Source organism: Eulemur rufifrons, chromosome 7 (genome assembly GCF_041146395.1).
Source record: "Eulemur rufifrons isolate Redbay chromosome 7, OSU_ERuf_1, whole genome shotgun sequence".
Taxonomy (NCBI): domain Eukaryota; kingdom Metazoa; phylum Chordata; class Mammalia; order Primates; family Lemuridae; genus Eulemur; species Eulemur rufifrons.
This window is the reverse complement of record NC_090989.1, coordinates 17,521,731-17,544,969: the sequence shown is the minus strand read 5'-3', so window position 1 is coordinate 17,544,969 and position 23,239 is coordinate 17,521,731. Positions and strand designations below refer to the sequence as shown.

General features: G+C 38.2%; 1 protein-coding gene and 1 non-coding gene across 3 annotated transcripts in view; both read right to left on the bottom strand.

Moving 5' to 3' along the window:
- The window catches only part of CYYR1 (cysteine and tyrosine rich 1), a 104,189-nt gene that overhangs the window by 21,014 nt on the left and 59,936 nt on the right, over positions 1 to 23,239 (bottom strand). The window lies entirely within an intron of this gene.
- On the bottom strand, positions 20,362 to 20,469 carry LOC138388633 (small nucleolar RNA U13). Its single transcript, XR_011234167.1, has one exon. It is a non-coding gene; the product is annotated as a small nucleolar RNA U13 (small nucleolar RNA).

Here is a 23,239-nt window from a genome sequence, read left to right as displayed (position 1 = left end):
CAGAGCTGTTTAGATAGCAATGGGCTGCCTTCCTCCCGTTCTCTCATCCACTCAACAAGCACTTACGGAGGCTCTTCACTGTGCCAGATACTCTACTAAACACTAGGCCTATAGAGATGAAAAAAGTCTAGTTGGGAAGCAGAGAGAAAGAAGAGAGGAAAGATTCTTGGAATGTTTGAGAAATTGGAGCTCTGAGATCTGATAACTGATTCATTGGAGGGGAATAGGGGAGAGGCAGGAGTGTAGAATGCCTTACATATGGGTGATTGCCTCCTGGTGCACCATGCAGTCAATAAAAATGCGTTGAAATGAAAAATATGAGACATGCTAGATTTAAATAGATACAGCCTCTGCACACAAGTTCCTCTGCCTTCTCCCTCTCAAACCTAAAAAAATTCTCAATTACTTCTAGGTATAATATTCTCATTTATAATGCATTGGCATAGTTCACCCTTGAGAAGTAACCTTTGCTGAAACTTCCCACTGAGCTAATTACCTTAACTTGCTTATGATGATTACTTTAGACAGGACTTTCTTCTTTTTCTTTCTGTACCTTTTTATCATGCTTTGAGGGGAAAAAAGAAATCATAAACCAGTTTTTCAACAGTCACTACAAGGATCTCTGTTGAAAGTCCATTTGTTGAGATTTAAATCCTAAGAGCATATAAGATTTAAGAGATTGAATGTGATTATGAAAATTAAGAGCTAATCCGCTTTCCTTTCCATTGACTTTAGGATGGAGAGTTTCAAATAAACTTGGAGGCTCACACAGTCATTGACATGGCAGAATAGAAGCTACCTTTCAGGGTCCGGAAATTTAAAGATTTAGTAAGGTTCTTATAGGACTGGGGTTGATGTTGGTGGTTGTAAACCTTTTCAAAATAACTGCTGAAGCAGGTAACAAACAGACCTTGATGGCATAATGGAGCCCTGGCAATGAGCCCGCGTGCTTAACCAAGTGTGTTCTCCTGTGGCTCTGCCGGCTGCTTGACTGTGAATTACTAGCTGGCCTGCCCACCCAGTCCTCTGCCTGGACCCTCACAAGTCCCCATCCTCTACCAAGACAAGCCTGTGATTGATTACTCTCTGCTGGGGGGATCTCCTGTTCTAGCCCTGCCAATGATTTGCCTCATTCTGACATATCTGCACACAACTTTTATGAGCCTGGGGCTGCCCAGACCTGACAGCTGCTGCCTAGTAACACCTCTCCAAAGGGTCTTGCTCACAACCTCACCTGTGCCAGCCTGATGTGATTGATTGCAGGTGTCATAATTTGGCTTCCTCTTAGAATCTAGCCTCATGCTTTTTAAAGTCATCCACAAGCAATCCATTCTCATGACAGCACCATTCTTTTTCACTATAGATGGCTGCTGCTACCCACCTCCAAATATTTTGAGTTTTATGTCTTACCATTATCCCCTAGATTTCAATCTTGTCTCATTCTAGTAGATTCAATCCCAGAGAAGGAATGTGATTAGCCTAGCTAGGGCTGGGGATCCAACTCTAAAGCAATTCATATGGCCAAGGCCAAGGATAATACAATTGCCCCAATTTGGATTAGATGCCTGTCCCTTGACCTGCCATTTGTAACCAATGAAAAAAGACATGAAGGAAATAGAGGGAGTAGATTCAGGAGCAAGGCGGGGCGGGGGGGCTGGCAAATAGAAACATAAACATTCACACACACTATAACTTCAAATCCAAGTATGAATTTAGTCTACAGATGTGAGCTAAAATTATAAAGAATAAAGGACACATAGAGACAAATGTCCCCAAATCTCCATTCCATTTGCTCTTTACCTAAACATATAAGTAGTATCACAAAGTCAGAAAAGTAATTTTGGGCGTGTTTGCAGGTGTGAGAATATGAGATTTCTAATGACCATCTGTCTGGCAGACCTTATTTTAAGAAAGTAATTTAATCTCAAGGTTGGTGAGAACCATAAATTATGCCACACCAAACATTTATTTTTATTCAAAATATTATAGGGATACAAATATTTTTGGTTATAAGGATCACTTTTGTAATGATTGAGTCAGGGTTTTCAGTGCGCCTGTCACCCAGATAATGTTCATTGTACCCCTTAGGTAGGTTTTTGCCCATTCCCTTCCCCTCCTCCCCCCTCTCCCCCTGATTGATTCCCACTGAGTTATACTTCCCTCTATGCACATGTGTGCTCATTGGTTAGTGTCAATTTAATGGTGAGTACATGTTCACACCAAACATTTTTGAGCATCTCTTCTGGCCTAGGTATGATGTTGGAAATTCAGGGAAGACAGAGCCTGGGGAAAACACATACACATGCATGTAATTATAATGTATGGCATTAAATGCAAAGGGTGAAGTGCAGACTAGGTTCTATAACAGCAGAGAGGACAGCACCTAATTCAAATGTTTTAGTGTGTGTGGACATGTGTGAGCATGTGGATGAGTAGAGATTGGGTGTGTGTGAGTGAAAGAGGTCATGTGTGTATGCATGTATTTTGGGGGGGTACATGAGGGAAGTAACCCTCTCTGAATCTTAAAGGAAGAGTGGGAATTAATCCAAGAGAATTGAAAGGATTGGAGCAGAAGCACATTTCAGAGCATAAGAAAAACATAGAAATGCTTAGGAATGTAATATATCATGATGTGTTTAAGGGACCATGAAAAGTTGAGAGTTGCTGGAATAGAAAAGAAGGCAGTAAGGCTGGGGAGTAAGCAGAGGTTTGGGGGCAGATTAGGAAAGTCTTCAACGACACTGTAAAGAACTTGAACTTTTGGAGTTCATGGGAAACAAGTGAAAAGCTCTAAGCATGGATCAGTCTAAGAGTAACATGGAGAGTGGATTTGATGGGTACCAGACTGTAGTCAGGCACTCTTATTAAGAGATTGTTGTGATTATCTGTACAAAAGATAGTGAAAGATTCAACTTGACAATGTAGTGGGATAGGAAAGAAGTTTGGGAGGAGGGTGTCCAACAACAAAGAAGGTAAAGCTAGTAACCAACTCATCAAGTCATCAAGTTCAAATACCTAAAGAACTATTATAACTCTATGTTATCTCCAGCCACCCAAAGCTTTTGGACACTCCTAGTATTTAAAAGTCACTAAGTCTGGTGACAGCTTATTCCATTATGGAACAATACCCGTAATGTGTGTGACATTTTAGGATGAATTTAGTCTACCAGATCTCTTATCACTCCCAAAGAAGTGGCCTCTGCAGAGGGAAACCTCTGACTCCTTATAGGAAAAAAGGAACAGGTCAGGCCCAGGAAGGTATCATAAAGCGGGCAGGAGATAAATTCTGCTTACTCTCCATGCCTACTGGTCTAACTTTAACCAAGTGTGTTTTCCAAAGATGAATTTGTTTATAAAAGGCATATCTACTCCTTAATAGTACATAACACAAACTTTTAGTATAATGAGCATGCATAGATAGGTTTGGTTTATTTATATAATCAATGGACCCTTAATTGTCCTTCTCTGAAACTAATGCTCTTAAACTTCTGTAAAACATAAATTAAAAATAATAGTCTTTGAGTTATTCTCAGATTGCTTCATGCAGTTTGATCTTCCCATCCAGATCTTTGTACAGTTGGAATCTAATTGGATCAGATAATGCCTGAGGTTCCCTCCAGCTCCCCAGTACCACAACTAATTAGCAGAAATTCTACTTTAATAATGCAGTTACTGTAGGTCAAGGAAAGAAAGCAAAGCAGAGGTGGAAATCATAGCCTAATGAACATTGAAAAAAGATTAGAAGTAAGTTAAATTTCAGTGTGATAATTAATTACAGTCCAACAAGAACAAAATTCTATGAATATTGAATAGTTGTAATTTAGCCTATATTTATTCATACAATTCTCTCCCCCAACATCACCTCCAATTCTGAGGAAGAAAAGAGAATATTTCTTTTCAGTAATTCCTATCTCATTTATTGTCAAGATAAGCAACAATCTCCAGTCTGTGGAGATATAATAATCAAGGTACCATTCAATAGTTTACATAATTATAATTGCATGTACTCATTCATATGATAATATCTAGCTAGCTCTTAATTACTTATTTCTTCTTTGGAAAGATAATAGTTCAGGCTCAAAGATCTTGGCAAAAAATGGCTATACCATGACATACTAGTTGGTGGGAAAGATATCTTACATGTTTTTTTTCCTTAAGAGAATTAAAAATTCAAGAAATGTTAATTAGCTTGATTTACTCATTGCACTATGAATACATGTATCAAAACATCACATTGTACCTCATAAATATATATATTATTTGTCAATTAAGAAAAGAATAAATGATTAAAAAATCAGGTGGATGCTTTGCATTTTTAGGAGCAGCTATTATAATGTGTTTGAATGTTTCACTGTATTCTTTGTATTTCTCATAGGCCAGGGGGTTACTCACTCAGACAGCCACACAATTTACAGGGCGAAATTTATGCCAGGTTTGAACCATGTGATTGATGGTTCTTATACCACAGCTTTGTCTCTTTTGTAAGTCCCAGAAGTCGGGCAGACTTCATCCTGTTTCATGTATTAGGACAGGCAAAACGGAGGAGTAGCCTGAGAAATGACTGTTTTTCTACCAGGGGAGAAAAAAATTAGTCATGATAAACTGTGTAGACTGGCAGAATAAGGCAAACTACAAATAGTCAAGTAACTTACACAGCCTGTGTAGACACACAGAATAAGGCAAATTACAGTCTAGGCAATCACCACAGATTAAAGATTCTTCTGATCAAATTAATGCAGATTGGGCAGAGAGAGGCAGATCCAAGAAGAGGAAATAGCAACTGGGGATTAGGGGGGAAATAATCTTTAGTTTCATAGATCCATCTAAATCACGCGAGTGCTGCAGCAGACCTGAGGCAGAGGCAGTTAAGGCCAAATGTCCACACATTCTCTGCAATTCACAGCTTCCAAGGCCTCTTGGAGGGACCGTGTAGCTAATTTTCCCCTCAGACTATTAACAGAAGTGATGTGTCACTTCCTGTCACCATCAGCCAGCGTCAGTGTTTCCTCTTCAGGCCCTGCACTGCCCAGCCTGCCGCCTGACTGGAAGCAAAGGGTTCTGGGATGGCGCCCACAAAATGGAAAGAGACTGAGTCACTGAGGCATGGCTTGAGGGAGGCCACCCAGTTGAGCTGCTGATGTGATCAAGAAATGAAAGTGTGTTGGGCTAAGCCCTGGAGATTTTAGGGCTTATTTGTTTCTGCAGCATGATTAACTTCATGGTTAAGAGAACAGGATGTGGATTCAGCATACCAATGTTTAAATCCAGTTTCCACTACTATTAAGCTGTGTGGTTTGACCCCTCTGAGATTCACTTTTGGGGATGAGAATCTTGTTATCAGAATGGGGCTTGGTACGGGGCACAATGGCTCACAACTGTAATCCCAGCACTTTGGGAGGCCAAGGTGGGAGGATCACTTGAGGTTAGGAGTTCCAGACCAGCCTGAGCAACATAGCGACACCCCACTGATACAAAAAAATAGAGAAATTAGCCAGGTGCGGTGGGGCATGCCTGTGTTCTGAGCTACTCAGGAGGCTGAGGCAGGAGAATCACTTGAGCCCAGGAGCTATGATGATGCCACTGCACTCCAGCCCCAGCACAGAGCAAGACTCTGTCTGAAAAAAAAGGAGGAAAAAAAAAAAGAATGGGACATAGAAAGGGTTTTAACCTCAGGAAATGAAATGAAATGTAAGTGCATACTGTGACGAGTCCCTGGAAACACTAAATTCTAAGACAGATAAAACTTCCAAGGACTCAGGTTTGGCTATTAGGCTCCCCCTAATAATTTCACTTATTTAGCTGAATGGGGCTACGCAGGGCACCTGATTTGGTAAAGAATAAGAGTCGGTCCCATTTTGTCTCTGCTACAAGTTAGATTTAAATTAAATCACAAAAATGCTTTGATGCCTGAGCCCAAAGCCAAATCAGTTAAATCAGAATCTCTGGGGATGAGATCCAAATATTGTTATATTTTTGAAGTTAACCTGGTAGTGCTAATATATAGCCAGAGTTGGGAATCACTGAGTTGGTGTAACTAAAGGCAAAGATTTCTATTACACAAAGGAGTTTAAAATCACTGAAGAGCTTTCTGTCTCAATAGAAATTGGTTCAGGGGGTGACGGACAGAGCCCAAGGGGAAGAAACATCAGCTGGACTCAGACATGCGGGACTAGAAAAGATGATTTTATTTAATAGCATCAATTTCTCAGTGAAAAAAGAGATAGTGACTTAAGTCAAAACATTTCCATTGATAGAGATTACATAAAAGAAATATCATTATGAGTATTACTATTATTTTTTCGGGCCTCATTCTGTTTCATATTCTCAGTCTACTAAATGCATTTAAAATACGGGAAGAAATCACAGGTGTACAAAAATGAATATCCAACATAGAAACCTTTTATGATTGGTAAATATGTGAAACTAAGAAAACATTACAAAATGTTACAGAAATAGGGACACTGAACAATTGCTGGCAATGTTTTCTGTTTATATGTAGCCATTAAAAGATATGTTTGACTATATGAAAATAGGCAGGTAAGTACATCTCAAATGGGGAAAATGAGAAGGAAGTTTAGTTTAGCAACCTAGAAATTTCTACATTGGTTCAGTCCCATTATTTATCCAATATCTTAGTCCATTGCTGACCTAACCCACATTCAGCAGGGAAGATCAATTTCCCACCAGAAGTTAGTGACTCTTAATGGAAGGGTATACCTTAATTTCCTTTAGTAATTTATAACTGTTACTCATAAAATTTCCCTGTTTTTGGACCACTAAGGTCTAGTGGAATGACAAACTTGAAAATATCTGCTAGTAATGAAAGATACTTGTTGGACAGTACCTTATTAATTATTTGGTTTTGACACTTTAGAAAGTTATTTAGAAATAACTTAACCACATAACTAAGTTGTACTGGTTCCAGAGCTTTTTATTTTTCTTTACTTGAAATCAAAGTCAGCTTCCTTAATAATTTTGACTAGCCCTTAAAACATTCTCACATTTGATCAGATTTAATTTGCAAAGGGGCCCTTTCCCACCAACATGCCTTCAGCAGGAAATCCAGATCATAAAAATTCCAGGGCACACCACCAATGACTTGTTTTATAGAAACAGTTTTGGATTATGCCAATCAATTCACCAGTCCATGATTTCAAAGATTGTTTCATCAGTCCTATGTTACTCAAGTCATAGAACATAAAATAAGCCCTTTAACAAGAATTTGGATTTGATTCTATAAGAAACACAAGGTCATTTTTAAAAAGCAGATCAGCCAGGGAGAGTTCTATGAGAAGCATGCCTACAAAGAAAAATGGTCATGGAGGCTTCAGCTCTGTTCCATAAATCTTGACCTTTATTTTTCCCTTCTGCTACTAGCAGATAGTTTGTTTCTTATATAGCTCCATAAGGGAAGTTCTAGTATCATATGGGGCTAAGAAATGTAATTTTGTCTTTTGCCATTTTAAATTCAAGTTATTAAAATGCCATGGACTCAGTGAAGTGTAGCTCATGTCCATAGACCCACCTTAAAAGGAGTCATACACACTGCCTCCTACAATGATATCATAATGATGTAAAACTAATCATTGCTTTTATGGGGGACCAATCAATTTAGAATCAAGGCCCCTGTTATGTTGCAAAATGCCTAAGGAATGCACATTCTTTTCTACATCGAAAGACATGTGAGCATTTCCCTTCAGCAGACTCATGTGTAAAAATTTATCTTATGCCCTCTATTGAATTAAATTAAGTCTGAACTGACTCTTTAATTGAGGCCACATATTTCATTTATATCATATATTTTTACTTGATTTGAAATTTCAAGAAGCTAAATTTGGTGTCAGCTTTCCAAGATGTCTACCTTTTACATGTGGTAACTTCTTCAAAAAGAGTGGAGGACACATCTCTTCATATATTCACCTTCATAGATAAAGCACCCAGTCAAGGTGTTTTTCTAGGAGCTGTGGATACAATGGTGATCTAGAAGGTGTCACATTTGACCTCCACTGGGGAAAAAAGGCAGATAGAAAACAGATGTATTTGATATTTAAGATGTTAAGGTGTCAAGGAAGTAATTAAAATGAGATTTGAAAGATGAATTAGTCAAGGAAGAAAAGAAAGAGTATTTAGGGAGAGGAAACAAACTGCAGGAAGGCGAGATAGTACAGACCTATTTTAAGAGAGAAAAGTTCAATATAGCAAGTTCTGGGTACAGTTTTGATGGTAGGAAGGTGTCTGACTGTTGGTTGCAGATGAGACTTGCTCATGAAAGGCCTTGTGAGCTATGGTAACATGGGGGTTGGAACACAAGGATTGGTGGCAGGAATAGAGTTTTGTTTCAGGAGGGTGTCAGAACAAAAAATAGAATCCCAGAGGCAAGAGTGGAGACAAGGGACACCAGTTGGGAGGCTGCTATAGTAACTGAGGTGAGGAAAGGCATTGGTGAGCATAGTGGTTGAATGGTCACCAAAAAGATATGTCCACCTCCTAATTCTCAGAACCTGTGTATGTTACTGTATTTGGAAAGGGTCTTTGCAGATGTAATAAAATTAAGGATCCTGAGGTATAGAGTTCATCCTGGATTACCTGGGCCCTAAATCCAATGACAGGTATCCTTATAAGAAACACACAAGGGAGATGTGACAGACAGAAAAGGGGAAGGCCACATGACCATGGAGGCAGAGGTTTCAGCATGAGCTAAGGAATGGCGTCAGCAGCAGAAACTGGAAGAGGCAAGGAAAGTTTCTCCTCTAGGGATTCCAGGTGGAGCACGGCCCTGCCAACACCTTGCTTTCAGACTTCTGGTCCTCAGATCTTCAAGAGAACAAATTTCTGTTGTTTTAAGCTAGAGTTTTTGGTAATTTGTTACAGCAGCCACAAGTAACTAACACAGCAAAGTAAGAGACAGACATAGGAGGAAGGAGAGAACATGGTGCATTCGGGTCACTGCACAAGTCCTGTAGGGCGAGATCTAACAGTACTCTTGAGTGAGAAGCTGGAAACGAGGTTGGACAGATAAACGGGAGGTTGTGTGTGTGAAAGGCTGCTGGGTCTGAATGCACATGGAACGCCAAAAGATCAGTGAGTAGATCAGACTGGTGGGAGGAGGAGTATGTTTTTGAGCCTTGGAAAGGAAAAACTGGAAAGGGAGGAAAAATGAACAGAACACAATATCGTCATGGCAGAGGAGGGGTCTATGGCAGTATAGGGAGAGAGGAGGAGAGGGCTGGGGTGGGGAAATTTAACACCCTGCCCAAAATATGGCAATGTCTTAGCTTGCATGGCTTAAACAGTAAGATATTTATTTCTCACATTTATGGAGACTGAGAACTCCAAGATCAAGGTGCCAGAAGAGTTAGCTCTTGGTGAGGAGACACTTTCTGGCTTGCAGGCACTGCCTTCTTGCTGTGTCCTCACATGGCAGAGAGGAAGCTTTGTTTTCTTCTTATATTATTTCTGACCAAACCACATTTGGCACTCATTTGGATGTTAAACCCACATCCAAAACCATTCCTTGGAAATGTCTTACTTATGCGGACATAGAAGAGTCATGTGGGGGAAGAAAAATCTATAGAACTCAGACAGTCTTAAAACAACAACAAAAAACCTTTTAACAATGTATCAAGGGCTTATTGTATGGGAATCACTGATTAGAACAAAATTATTTGATTTAATTCAAAAAAGCATAATTAAATCACAAGCAACATTAAAATAAACAAGTTTAAAATGGCATAAAGATTTTGAAGTTCTTCATTAAACAGTCAAAATTGCCTGAAAGTTTTTTTCCTTGCATTGTAAAAACAAACAAACAAACAAACAAAAAAACACTTCCAAAGCTTGTTAGATAGAACACTCATTCCACAGGATGTTTACAGATGTGGTGTTAAAAAAGTAACTCCAAGTCAAACAAATTTGGAACATGTCAGTTTTTAAAAGACAGCTTGCTTATCAAGCTTCTCAATTGAGTAGTTTATTTTGTTTTATTATTTTAGAGTTGTCAGAGCTTTTGATATGCTTCTATTCCTTGTGAAACTCAAAAAAGTGGTAGTTTTAGAAACATCTTGTAGATGGGGTTCCAAAATCATTTTTTAAAAAGTTTCCATGGTAGAAGTTTAATGTGAAAAAGTTGCTTTAAAAACTGGAAAGCATTACTAAAATAACTTTACTCCAATATAAGAAATGAAAGCAGTTAGGGAAAGAAAGAAAGGAAGGAAGAAAGAAAAAGAGTTCTGAATGATTTTATACCTGCTTCTATAAATTTATACCCTCATTTACAAATAAAGCTAATATCATTATTTAAATACAGGATTAGGTCCTGGATCATAAAACTATAGAAGATAAAGACAACATTGATTTCTTTTACTAAAAGAATCTTGGTAAGAAGAGCTCCCATATATCACAGTGCCCACTCCATCTAGATTAAGTAAAGCTTCTATCACTGACTTAATTTTTGTAAGGGTACAGATAGATCTTTTAAAAATTAATCTATACATCTAATTTATCATTTGTTTTAGATTTACAAGGATATGAGAGGCAAATACAGAAGTTTTTCTTGCTAATTCATATAGCCAATCAACAAGTATTAATGGGAGACTACTTTATCCCAAGAAGTGTAGTAAGCCCTGTGAATTAAAAGTAAATACGCTTGAAGCTCTGACTCTGGTGGGGCAAAGGCAATATATGTAACATTTGTACCCCTGTAATATGCTGAAATAAAAATAAATAAATAAATAAATAAATAAAAGTAAATAGAACAATATTCCCATTCTCTAGAAATCTTCATTACTTAGAGTTAACAGAGATTAACAAATAATCAGGACAATATAATTAAGAATAATCAGGTGATAAAAGATATATACAAAGCACTAAGCTAGAAAAACAAGGAAGCCCTTAGCATTGCTTGAAGAAATGAAACATGGTTCCCTGGAACAAGTGACATTTAAGCTGAGTTTAGTAATAATCAGTAGGAGTTTCCAAGATGTTGAAGAATTAGGCAGAAAAATACTCCAGAAAGAGTGGTTTCAAGACAGGCAAGTGAGGAAACACGGTGCATGATAAAAACTGACTCTTGCCTGAAACCCTATGGCTACCCAGGGGTGCATGTTCCAGACCATTGACTTGTCAGGCTTCCCTACTCCATTGCACATTCCTCATTCTCGCACAGTGCCTGATGGGTGATAAGTGCTCAATGTTGATGTATGAAAAAATGGTATCTAATTATTTTTTTATTTTTATTTCCAGCCAGTAAACTAGATCACATTTTCTTATGTTTATCTGCCTAAAGACAAGTATTTTAAGTTACAGATAATTCTGAAATACAACGAACATAGTCAAACTGGCAAAAGCAATGGTAGCAGTGATATAAATCTTAAAAATCCATTTTCTGTGGACCATTTAACCATTTTAAAATCAAACCTACAATACTTTTGTAATTTCTATGATTTTGAAAGCCCAATATCAGAAAACAAATAGCAAAAGATTATTGATGAATGACAGCTAAATGATCTAGAAGTACTAACATCTAGTGAACTATTAATACATTATTTTGTCTGGTTTTTTCATTTTCTATCAAATCATCCTGCCTGAAGATTAACTCAGTCTCCCCTCTTTTAACTACATCTTCTCTGTTAGATCTTTAATCTATTTCTCTAAGTCTATTAACTTGATGAATTTGCTCCCATTTTGAAAAAAAAACCAAAGTAAAAAGAGATATCTTTCAACATTTCATCATTCTCTACCTTCCTTTTTCCACCACGCCAAGATCATAAAGAGTAGTTTCAATCCCCTACCTTGACAAGTTACTTCTTAACTTGCCATAATCTGACTTCTGTCTCCATAACTCTTGCTTATTTTCATCCAAGGCATTCTGACAACCAAATAAATCCAAAAGACAGTTTTCACTAGGATCACGTATTAATTAACTTGGAAAGTGGCCCCTAAATTACTACTAGTTTAAATAATATCTTTTTGTTCTTTCCAGCCTTTTTCTGAATACAAGAACAGAACAAGAGTTGGGAAGAGAGTCAAGCGTCTGCCATTTTCCTTAGTCATCTCTCTCTTTCTCTCTCCCTCTTTCTTTCTCCTTTATTCTCACCGTCCCCTTTGCTTACTTATTTTTTTTAACCTCACAATTCTGCCTCTAAAATTACGTTGGAATCCACAGCCAAAGTCCTGCATTTGGCTTTGCTATGCTGTGTCCCCAGAAGAGCTGTTGTCAGAAGGAAGTGAGGCTTCTGGTCTGCTTATATGTCTCATTTGCTAAACGAGAGGCAGTCCCATATTGCAGTAGACAGTGTGGCCTTTGCGTATTATTATGTCAGTTCAAATTGTAGAGGTCTTTCAGTATGGAGATACTTTTACTAATTAAAAATAAATTTATTTTCACAAATATACTTTATTTTAACCAGTTAATCTAAAATCTAATTACTCTGTCTCCGGAAAATCCAGAGTTTGTAATGAACATTACAGCATACAACAATGCTGAGGTCATTTTCCTTTAAATCTCCTGTGGAAGTCACTGAAATTGCCACCAGATATTTACTCACCCCTTTATTATGTGGTCATAATCCTTATTATGTTGGGACAGTAATATGTCCAGTTAAATATTTGCTTTGGCAGCTTCATTCACAGGTATGTGTTGGTCTGTGACACAAGTCTGGCCAATGAAACAAATGAAAAACTTCAATCCCGTCATGGGGTTTCCACCCTCCTGACCTCATCAACCTAATTCTCTCTCAGAGGCCTCGCCATTCTAATACTATTCCAAGACAATCATGTTGGGGATTAGGGATTCAATATATGATTTTGTGGGGACACAAACATTCAGTCCATCACAGGCAAGGAATTTAACTATTCATGCACTAGGTGTGGGCACTGTGGGATAGAGAGTCAGCCTGGAGCTCTGCTGATCCTGAGAGAACCAACTGGAAGGGCAATGGGCTGCAAGAGGAGCATCTTGAGTCTGTGTAGAGTGGATGAGGGAAGGCCAGGAAGTGGCGCAGGGAGGAAGGGACAGCAGCCACTTGTAGTAGATGCTTGCAAGGCTTCCAGGCCAGCAGAGGAGAGGCTCTAAGTCCTGGGAAGTGCTATCAGAGTGGCCCAGCAACTTAGGACAGTAATTATTGGGCACTGAGCAAGAACTTTCCTCTGCCTCTATTTCTCTCTTTCCTCCTGCAGTTCTCACACTGGTTGGCCAGCACTGGCAGGGAGGAACTGCTGGGTGGGAAATGGGTGGGAAAAGAGAGTACTTGGCCACACCCTTCTCCCCAAAGGCAGGTGACCCACTGACTGCTGGCCTCAGCTGGAAGATGGGGAGAAGCCTTGGATAAAGTCTGAAACGTTTACTGACATTTTAGATTAGACATTTCTGAATGAGAGTGTTTTGAGACCTAGAAGACTTGAAGACTAAAAGTGAGCAGAAAAATTAGATGCGTCAATTTCCAGCCATCAGAAGGGAAAGCTTCCTGTGAAAAGGTCGTGGGGTAGAGTTGTGTTTTGCTTATTTGTCAAGTGTCATGTTTGTTCCATGTACCGTTCAGACATTCAAAGAAAAGGGTGGACATTTCCTCTAAGAAATCCTAGCGTGCTACATTTTTTCTTGGAACAAAATCAAGAAGATGGCAAAGGCTTGTTCTGCATAGATGCTTTTCCAATTCCCTAGTGCTAAACTTAGGATGCACAAATCATGTGCAATGTATTTGGTTAGTTCTATCACTTCTAATTCTTAGAGAAAGTTTTATACAGAACTTTTTAGAGCACCACATACAGATTCCATTTGTTTTCCCAAACTAAGAGAGGCCTGTAACAAAGTAAATACAAAAGACCCAGAATTGAGAACTGGACCTGACAAGCCTTTTCCACTCTCTTCACAAGGACTCTCTTTTTCCCCTTGGTTCACCACTTAATCTTTCCGTCTCATTTTCTTCATCTGTACAGTAGAGATAATGGGTCCCAATTTCATTTTATGTTATCTTGATGGAAGGATTCCCACAGTTAGGCTGAATGAAAATCTGACCAGTAATACCCACTTATCTACCTCTCTGAAGTGCTGTAGGAATTAATGGCAGCCTGCAAAGCACACTGAAGATGAAGGGCACACCATGAGAGAGAGAGAGAGAGTAAGCTGATGAGTATTATTAAAAATGTCAAAGGATAAGTATATTTTAATGAATGTGGATAGAAACATGCAGCATAGGATCGTGGCTTGCTTGCCCTAGTGCTTCTATGCCTTAGGGTAGAAAGGAATTTGGATAATATCTGAGTAGAAAAATAAAAGCAATAAGAAAGTCTGACAATCCAAGACATTAATAGTGAACTATTCTTTGCATCCTAAAAATTTTCAGCCTGAAATTTTAAAAGAAAGCACTGCTGTATGCACCCAGAATCTAATGAAATCAAGCAGTATGTCTTGGAAATTTAGAATAGTGTATATATGAAGGCAAAGGACTAAAGACAGATGTTCAGAAATAGAATCAAGGCAAAGAGATCAAAGATCCTCTCTACCCCAATTCAAAATGTAGCATGTGCAGAATTCATTTGCTGTATATAAACTTGATAACTGCTTTTATTTTTTGGTATTGCAAAAGGAAATGAAATGGATATATGAATGTTGCTTGCTTAGGACAGTCAGGCAGGTACAGCAAATTTGACAGGAAGAGCAACTAATAATTACTTTGGTTAGTTACATTTATAGAGCAATAAGAGCAGAATAAGTTACTTATGAATTTAAACAATTTTAAAGAAAAAATCACTGTTTCCTTCCCATGCACTAATTATTTCAGGCTATGAACTCCCCAGCAAATGAAGAATAAATTTTGGCCCTTAGAATTTCCCCTGGTTTGTGCACATATGAGAGTGGGATATGACAGTGTCTGTTTCTTCTTTTAGAGGACTCTGATTCCTTGTGTACATAAAACAGGTGTCGTTAGTCTAGTTGTAATATATTTAACTGCAAGTATATTTTCTATTTCATACTGTTTGTCTCTGTGTTGTAATATACCAGTGAGTTATATAGCTAATGTTAAAGAAAAGACATTTCATTTAAGTTCTCTTATCTTTAATACTATATGCGAAACAGGTGGTACTCTACTCTTGTAGATGATGAATTGTTTTCTTTTTATTCCTTATTCACATGCACTAGTTTATTTTTGCCAAAATGTTTGTGTTCTGCCCTACAGATGTGATCTGTATGTATTTGCTGTAGTCAAAAGTAACTATTTTATACTTGATTCTGGAGCTAGGTGGGAAAAGGAAACAAAAGTGAATGGAATTCATAGTGGCCTTACTGTTATTTTCTCTTTTTCTCACAAGGCTCAATTTTAGAACTGCATTGGAGTCCACAAAACCATCAGTTTCTATGACAACAATTCTGATTTCAGTAGAGTAATTTTAACACCATGATAGCACTTGGAAATACTATTATAAAGAAGAGAATATGGGAGGGCTTCATTTATCTAGGATATTAGTGAGATACTTTGGAATCTGTTCTTGAGTGGGGGACATACTTGCAAATATTTAAGTTTTACCTTCTTTAGCCACTTGTTTCATTATGTAAAAAAGAAAGTAACAATTTGAAGTATGTGATCAAAATTAAATCAAAATTCTATTTAAAGAATATGCTACTGAGTATTACATTTTATTGGTAAAGGTTAAAATATTATTAAGCAAATCCTGAAGAAATAACTAAAAATCCTAGTCTAATTTAAGCAACTAATTACAGATTGAAATTTTTCCTGTTAACTCTTCTCTCTGAGACACTAGAACATTCCTGTATATATGGAATTCTTCTGGTTTCCAATTTACCATCTCATCTTATTTCTGTTCACTTTTGTGTCCACGGCAGTATCTGCCTGGAAACCTTATTGCCTGGAGACCACTCTAGAAGAACATCCCACCTCTTTGGCCTCTTAGAGATTTAAGACATCTAATGAGGAATTGGCAGAAAGTCACAATAAAACGGTTATGTGGATATTACCTATTGAGGTAATCTTAACAACTAAAGTATAGGTTGCAAAGGAGAAAATAAGTACCTTTAGAAAATTGTACAAATCCATACAAAATGGAGAGGGGATGAAAAATAAAATCTATACTTTCTTTATGGGAGAACCTTTCAGATCCTCCCACACTATGTATTTATTCTGAGTTTTAAAACTATTCTAAAAGGCTTATATTAACTGTACTTTTAATTCTATTATTTGTCTGTTGTTCTCTTTAGCTCAAAGGAATTTTGAAGCAGTAAATTCAATAAAATGGTATAAGGACAGCTGTGAAAAAAGTCAACAATAAAGGAGACAAAATGCAGCCATACTAATTCCATAACAACTTGGGGCACTCTGAGTGTGGTCCAAGAGTCCAGCACATCTTAATGGTGTCTGAGTATCTTATTGTGTGCTGGCAGAATACAATCATTAATAAGAGACACTGAGGACAGATTTATACATGGTGGAGGGTGTGCTCTGTTTAAGAAGTTAGGAATATATTTGGGCTATGTTTTGCATTTTTTGAAAGGTGGTTAAAATACTATAAACTGAACTTTTGTACCCCCATAATGAGCTGAAATAAAAAAAAGTAATAAAAAATAATAATTTGTACCAAAAAAATACTTTAGAAAGGTTTATGCTCAAAGGGAAAAAAATTCTGTAAACTGGAAAAATTATACCAATTAAAACACCCCTCAGAGGTGAAATCTGAAAGAAAACATGGCCCCTCTTTGCTAAACTTTTATAGTTTGATGCAATTAATTGCACTTTGTTTTTCATATGGTGCCTCCTGGTCAGCAAAGTAAGGGAAATTATTTAGAATTAATAATTTAAATTTTTATCCCGAAACGTGTAAAAAGCAATAAAAGGCTGGGTGCAGTGGCTCTTGCCTGTAATTCTAGCACTTTGGGAGGCGGAGGTGAGGGGCTCCCTTGAGCCCAGGAGTTCGAGGTTACATTAAGCTACGACTGGGTCACTGCATTCAGCCTGGGCAACAGAGCAAGAACCTGTCTCTAGAAAAAAAAATAAAAGCCTGAGTTGCCAATGATGACATGCTTGTACAAGAGAATTTGAAGAGAATATGGAGGCTTTTGGAAGGTGGTACGTTCCAGAGAGTTTAAGATTGAGCTTTATAACAGACAGACCTAAATTTCTGCCACATTTCACAATATGGCTATGCGTTGCCTGCTCAACCCTGCTAAGCTTCAGTTTTTTTGTAAGAAGAATATACATATTTATTGTACCTAGAAGGTTGTTAAGAGAATGAAATGAAAGTATGTATATAACCGGAGTACCTGGAACATTAAGTGCTTAATGCACATTAGCTATTATCCTTATCATGATTATCAAGTTAAATTAAGCCAATATGATCATAAAGTCCTGAGGCAAAGTTTACGAGGGCACGAGCTGCTGTTTAAGAAAATGAAAGGAAGTTATTGTTTACATAACACCATACAAAGACGACATTCTGGAGAAATTAGGTTAATATGAGAAAACAAATAAAAAAGGTTTTTAATGCTTTTCATAGGTGTGAGAGAAAAAAATTGAGATAAGACTGCATTAAGGGCCGGGCGCGGTGGCTCACGCCTGTAATCCTAGCACTCTGGGAGGCCGAGGTGGGCGGATCGTTTGAGCTCAGGAGTTCGAGACCAGCCTGAGCAATGAGCGAGACCCCACCTCTACTAAAAATAGAAAGAAATTATATGGACAGCTAAAAATATATATAGAAAAAATTAGCCGGGCATGGTGGCGCATGCCTTTAGTCCCAGCTACTCGGGAGGCTGAGACAGGAGGATCGCTTGAGCTCAGGAGTTTGAGGTTGCTGTGAGCTAGGCTGACGCCACGGCACTCACTCTAGCCTGAGCAACAGAGTGAGACTCTGTCTCAAAAAAAAAAAAAAAAAAAAAAGACTGCATTAAGGAACTATTTTAATGTTGGGAGATGTACAGAATCAAGGTCCTGCCCAGTTCTACTTTATCTCTGCTTTGTTCATCCTTTATGAAAGTACAATTTACATCAGTAGACTATATACATATTAAGTGTGCTGCTTGATGAATTTGATCGTTTTACGCATATGCCCATGGAACCACAACCACACCCGTACAGACAGTATCCGTCCTCTCAGCAGGGCTCCTGTGCCCATTCACTGTCTACCCACCACCCCGTTCCCAAAGGTAATCACTCTTCTGTTGGGGTAGGAGGCTCCAAGTCCCTTCCTAATCTAAGAAAAGGACCCTTGAGAAGTTTGCAGCCCTCATTCTCTTCCCTAGATAAACTTGAATCCTCACCCATTAATTTTACTTTACTTACATTCTAGGTCACCTTGGCTCTAGCCTACAGTCATCCTATCATCCACATGTCCCTGATCCTAATTTGTCTGCATTATGACATTCTTTTGACATTTAGGGGGCTTTCTCTCAGCTATTATGTCAATGAGGTTTCACTGAGGTTTTGATTCACAAACCCTATAAATATTATTTTTTTGACCATCATTCTATTGTGTTTTTTAAAGCATCCTGGGCCAAGGCTAAGTAAGGAACTGGAAAATAGAGCTTTAAGAATACAGGAAGGTGAGTTGTAGAGGCAGCTAAACTTTCAAACTCAGCTTCCCGGAATAAGGTTTTCTGGTTCCAATTTCAAAGTGAAGTCATGATGCAACAGCAGAATAAGCTCAGTGTTCTCAGCATGAAGCGGCTTTCCATGTGTTTTTACTGCCAGTATCTCCTGTGCCCCTAACCTTCCCAGGAAGACCTGACTCAGGTGTCCATGGTGTGAATCCTTCCATTTTAGAAAAGAAGAAACAGGCTCAAAAGGTGCATTAACCTCTGTAGGTTTCTTACCCAGCCTAGATGGGTGCCCACTTCCTAAAATGACCCGGGCCCCTCATTTGACCACTGGTAACTCTACAAGTAAATGATGTCCCTGGTGACCAAAGGAGCAAGGTTTATAGCAGATCACAGGGAGACTAGTATTATTCCTAAGATCATCTTTTCTCATAACCACTAACAGCTTTGAGCTTGGATTTTTCCACTCACTGTATGAAAATACAAAGAGTATAATAATGCTACTTGGGAAAACAATCAAATAGTAGCTATGAAAATGCTCAGCCCATAGGTTGCTGTGATTTTGACTTCAGTATGCTGAAGGTTTCATTTTACTTTCGGCTTTAAAATTCACACTCAATTTTGACACATGAGACATATGTCTCAGTTCCTTACAGTACCAATCGTGTAAAAACAGATGACTCAGCCACCAGTTAGAACAGCATATTATTGCAGTATTCAACCAAACATGCCTTATGCTGACGAGAGAGGGGTTTCAAGTTGATGAGGCAAAAACAGCAATGTCCTATCTCAGAACATATGCTATACCGTAGTAAGAAAAAAAGAGCCAAATATAAATACTAAACAATGTTGTAGTGCAGAAATGTAATCCTTTAGAAACATTAGGTGTCTTTATGTTTCCCATTATTTGATCATTAATTTTAGAGTAGCTATTCTCTTAAATGAAATCTACCCTTACACAAATTTTAGAATTCAATCTCCACATGAATAAAGAAACCAGGAGCTGATTTTTCTTAACAAGTTTCTCCTTTATAGCCAAAGCATCCGATGCACAAGAAAATGAGGTCAGTCCTAAGAAGAATGGCAATCATTTAAAAACAACAGCTGTTATCCAAAGAAGAATTACAAAAATAAATCAATTTGGGGCAATAAAATGCCAAAAAACCCCACCCTGAGTAAGAACAAATTAGAAATTAAAATACTGTTCATTTTCATGTTATCCAGCAAACAGCTCAAAGAAATTACTGCATTTTCCCTTACGAAGGATATGACAAAATGACATCATTTTCCAGCCACTGAGCATCACAAAGGATGGGTCTTGAGATACAGATATGACATCCTCCTAATTATATTAACACCAAGCAGTGGAACCAGAATGGTATTTAGAGTTATTACTTTATTCAGTACAGATTGAGCACCTGCTATGCATTTGCTTTTGTTTTAGGGGTTTGGCATAGAAAGAGTTGTCTTGTGGGGGTGTCAGATGTAAGCTCTCCAAGTCATCACTGAAATAAAGTTACCTATGAGGGGTCCTGAAGGTGAGGTCAAGGAAGACTTCACAAATGACATGACATATAAACAGAAGCTGAAAGCAAGAGGAATTTGCCAGTTAGACAAGGTGAGAAAATACTCCAGCAGAGGGCATGCCATTTGCAAAGTCATGGATGTGTGAAATAGCTTAGGATGACTGAAAAACAAGTAGCTTTGTGTGGCTACAGCAAATGTGGCAAACTAGGAGAGGCAAGGGATGTGGCTAAAAACACAGGCAGGAAATTGATCATACGGAATCTTTTTTAAATTTTTTTTTTGGTATTCTTTCCTATCAGACAGGTAATATGCTGATGTTGTAATAAGGTTTCAGGGAGGCACATCTCACACATGAGCGTGAAAAGCCAATCATTATGCCTATGATGTGATCCATGAGTGATCATTAAGCCGAATGAGTTTAGGTCATTCCTCATAGGGAGAGGAGTGACACACCAGAATTGTATTTTAGAAAGACGCTTTTTGTGGCAGTGTGAAGTGAGAGGATGGGGCCTTAGAGACCTGTTAGGGGTTGTCCCAGCAATTCACTTGAGAGGGAATGAGGGCTGGACTTGAGGTTGGATTGGGTCCTGGGAAAGGTGGATTTGAGAGGTGTGTAGGAGAAAGAATCCTTAGAAACAATTACTAATGTCTGTGGTTTCTGACTTGAGCTACTCTGGTAATGGGGATTTTCTGAACTGAGAAAAGGAATATAATGGGCATGAGTTCTGGAGTAGATGGGTAAGGGTGGAGAATGATTTTATTTTTTTGAAATGCTCAGTCAAAGATGTCTTGGGTATGCAGGTGGAAATGGCAAAGTAAACAGTATGGGAGAAATGCATTCATTCTGTCATTACCTAGGACACTCCAAGTGATGGATTCATATGCTATGAAACTATATCCAACTATTTTTGATGATTTACAGTGGAGACTCTGGAGAGTAAAGGTTCTTGCAAAGATTTCTTTGATAGCTTTATGGACAGTGTTTCAGATCAGGAGATTGCAGCTTACGGTATTAGGAATCTTAGATAGAAACCCAACTATCATCAATATAATGTGCACTGTGAGCTATTACTACTGGCATTGGTTGGGTCAGAATTACTCATGAAGCAAAAAAACATATGATCAAAGCCACCAATATATTGCAATACCATCTAATGTAAAGAACTGTTCAGTGCCATAAATATGCTTTTAGAAAACAATCCTTTAAAAATATAAATCAAACCACACCACTGCACTGCACCACACTTCCCAGTGGCTTCTGGTCTCACTCAGAGTAAGAACCAAAGTCCTTACAATAGCCCAGAAGGCCTCCCAGGAGTTGTCTCGTTCTTGTCTCTCTGATCTCAATGCTCTTCCCACTCCTCCCTCTCAGTCACTGTATTCCAGCTGCACTGGCCTATTTGCTGCTCCTTAAACCTCAAATGCTTGACAATTCCTTTTTGCCTAGAATGCGTGGCTTTAAGTCATTGATCAGATGTTACCTTTTAAGTGAGTTCTTCCTTGACCACCAATTTAAAACAGTGGCATGCAAACATTGACCACTCCTTGCCACCTTCTGCATTTTTTTCCTCCATACTCTCAAAGAGCAATTTTTGTGCTTCCTTTAACATCTTAACCAGAGATAATGGTATATTGGGAGGTAATATTGACCTACTGCTGATAGCATCTGTAGAAAGGATCTGGATGAGTTGTATTAGAATAGGCAGAGCTTATGCTGCTATGAGTTAAGAAATCTCAGTGGCTTAATTAAAAAAGTTTATTTCTTCCTCAAAGTCTGCTTAAGTCAGATGACTCCCCAGGAAAGCGCTCCTCTATGCAGTGACTTAGTGATCTGGGATCTTCGCATCTTATGGCTTCACCATCTCAACATATGGCTTCCATGCTTGTCACCAAAGGGGAAATGAGCATATTGAAGCATCCCACCGGGGCTTTCACCTAACTCAGGCCAGATGTGATACACATCATTCCTGCTCATGGTTTAATGGTCAGAACTAGCTCCATGGTCCCACCTAACTGTTAAGAGGGCTGGCTGGGAACTGGGAAGTGTAGTCTCTTAAATGCCCTATGAGGAGAGGACACCTGGTTATTGGTGAGCATTCTTGAGGTCTACCACAGCAGCCAATTTGAAATGATCTATTAAGATGCAGCGTGATGCAATGTAGAGAGCACAGAAGTAGGATTCAGCAAGACTGGGGATAGGTCTGTTTGAACCAATCACTACCCATGTTGCTTTAAGTAAGTCAGATATCTGCTCTGCAACTCAGTTTTCAAACTCACAAAATGGGGGAAAGAATACATATTCTGCTCACATCAGAGAGGTTTGTGAATCTCAAGTATAAAAGTTTGTAAACAGTATTTCCAAATGTAGCCTACCATTCAAATGCCTGTCCATGAATAATGCAGTATGGAGCATAGAAAACCTGCCCGGATAAGATAAAATGAATTATACTCCCATTTTATATCAATATTTATAAAGTTATCTCATTGTTAGAGCCACAGAGAATGGTACCGTTTCCAGACCTGCTGGCTTAACAGCTGTGATACCTAAGCAGTGAAGTAGGGAGCTGTTTATGTATGGGCATCGGTTTATTTTCTATGTGTGAAGCATAAAAAAATGCCAGGGAAATTCAGATATATAACAAATATTTAAAATTACCAAACGCGAAATTCATTCAGGAGTGAATGAATCCAATATTGGCATCTTGTGTGGTATCTTATGTTCTGCTGCTGGAGGAGATTGGCTATTGTGCAACACAGTCAACCATTTTTCCAAGGATTCATGGGTATTAAGCACAAGGTGTGATGTTCAAATTATCAGCTATTTGAAAAGTCTCATTAGTATGTATTTCAGGATATATTGAAATCTTTTAATAACATTAGTTTTTATAAATTTGGGGAATTAATGAATATATTTGTTGTCAGACTTCAGAAAGATACAGAATTTATACATAATAATTTTGTTAGTCACCTCACAGTTGTTGATGATGATAAAGTGTTAATGTTAGCAATGATAATAATGATATTCTATTTGTCAATTTTCCCTATTCAAAAGTCTTATAAATAGCAAAGCTAATCTTTTAAATAAATTTAATGTAAAATACTCAAATATATAGATTCCACTATTAAATATGCTTTGGTTCCTCTAGAAAACTTAGCAAAATTCTGCAACAT